Source organism: Cynoglossus semilaevis, chromosome 16, assembly GCF_000523025.1.
Source record: "Cynoglossus semilaevis isolate Cse_v1.0 chromosome 16, Cse_v1.0, whole genome shotgun sequence".
Classification (NCBI taxonomy): Eukaryota; Metazoa; Chordata; class Actinopteri; order Pleuronectiformes; family Cynoglossidae; genus Cynoglossus; species Cynoglossus semilaevis.
In genome coordinates, this window is record NC_024322.1 from 14575667 (window position 1) to 14577924 (window position 2258).

Below are 2258 nucleotides of genomic sequence, written 5' to 3' on the forward strand. Positions count from 1 at the left end.
GTTCTTTTCTGTTCAAATGAATGGTATTGTATAATATAAACATACTTGTTCCAGTTGAAGGTGCAGTGTTCAAGAATGGCCTTTGAAAATAATTTCACAGTATTAGACTCACAGTGTATTACAAAAATGGATTGTGTACCACCGTGCTTGCATACCAAATCTGGATAAGGTTAATGTCTTTATAGCACTCCTACAGGTGGGGCGGTGAAATACATACCTCTATTTACAAACTCTCGACTCTATATCAGGGGTCACCAACTGTAGGGACAGTTTTTTTTATCTAAACAGACATCTTGGCGTCAGGACACTTAGATAAAATGAACTAAAAATTAGTCTAACAATATCTTCTGATGTTTATTTAGGAATATGGGCCGGATTGGGTGGTTTGGTGGCCTAGATTTGGCCCATGGGCCACCGGTTGATTATCACTGCTCTCTATGGTAAAATAAATATTGATTTTTTTTTTCCCTTTGTCGTAACATTTACCAGTGTGATATCATCAAAAAATAGGAACCAAATGCTCCCCCATACTTCTTTATATTTATAATTATTTACAGGTGACAGACCTAATAATAACATGTTTGTCTCCACACTGTTATTTAATTACTTTCATTATGTTTTTCCAATTAAATGAGTTTCTCTCTCTCTCTTTTTCTCTCTCTCTCTTTCTTTCTCTCATACACACACACACATATACACAGCTCCCCAGTCCCCGGGGCACATTTTATTAACAGGCAATATCGTAGACAGGAACATAAATTGCTGCAGAGCTGTGGCAGGAAAAAGAATTACAACAGTGGAGCGAAGGCATGGTATGAAAACAGACATGTATCACTTACTGTTGTCAGCAGAAATCACCGCTGTGTTCTGCTCATACTCTGCATAAACACACACACACACACGTACACACACTTGATAAGTGACATCAGTGATTAAAAAGCTAAATGTTCCCTCTTCACTGTCAGGTATTTTTCTCTCTGGATGTAAATATTTTGCAGCAGTGCCTGTGATCACTGGTAAAACAATATGCATGAACAGATATATGGATAATAAACAGGTGGAAATGTGATTAGTTTTCATCAGCTAACCATGTAAAAGAGTGTATTGGCAAAAATCTGGCAATATGATACGTATCGCAATACAGGGGCAACAATATGATATATTGTGATATACTGCGATGCTATAGACATGACAATATATTGATATATATATAGATACTTTTTAAAAAAAACGAATTAACTGTAGGAAAACCATCAGCATAGTAAACAAACAATGCTGTTGAATGCTTAACATCAGGTTACTAAAATGGATGGATACAAAAATCTTGTTGCCATTTACTGCCCTTTCAGTAATTGCTAATTCAAAGTATTTTTTTTATTCTTATTTATTACCCACTTAAATCCTGTATTTCCCCAACTAGACTGTGTTTCCTCCAGTATGTGGATATGGATTATGATAAAAGTTTATATATAAATTTAAATGAGATTTTCCACAGCGTCTGTAATAAGATCATGCCTTTGCTTGGTGGTCTGGATTGTACTCTGTCCAATACCTCTGGACAGGTACAGTATCAGGTTGGATAATGAGCCATGGTAAATGTCACATGGCTTTAACTGAATCTGCCCCTGTCACGGGAACATGCTGCCTCATTTATTACCAGTCTTTTAGGATGAAGTTTTGCTCAGTCCTGGTTTTAGAAAGTCACGGGTCAATTTGGTGGCATCTGAAAGTCTGAAAGACTTTGGTTGTTCTGACTTTTTGTTATCTTTTGAATACTTTTAAGACGTCTAAATGAGCCTTCCATAAAGTGGTGACTGATTTTCCCTCTTTATATTCAAGCAGGAAATAGCAACAGCAAAAGAGCAATATTTAAAACCACAAATTATCACCACAGTGAATTACATAAATTTAAATAAGAATTAATTATTACTGCAATAAATAGGTCAAGATTTGAGAAAAAATTACAAGCGTGAGTGCATGATGGAATACATTAAGGCAAAGTATAAACAAACTCATTATTTTTTTTCCTTTTAGAAAAACTTGTAAAGCCAGCATACATTTTAGATAGATGTGAATCGTGTTTTCTTCATTTTATTTACCCAGGTTGTCTCATTTGTGGTCTGTGTCTAGACTGGGTTCAGTAATCCAAGAAAGCCTTTTTTTCTGTGTCCACAAACCACAGGTGTTTAAATTCACCAGCCCCAATTAATTATTTCTGCTCTAATCCCTTTGTAAATGTGGACTTTTTATTAATTTGC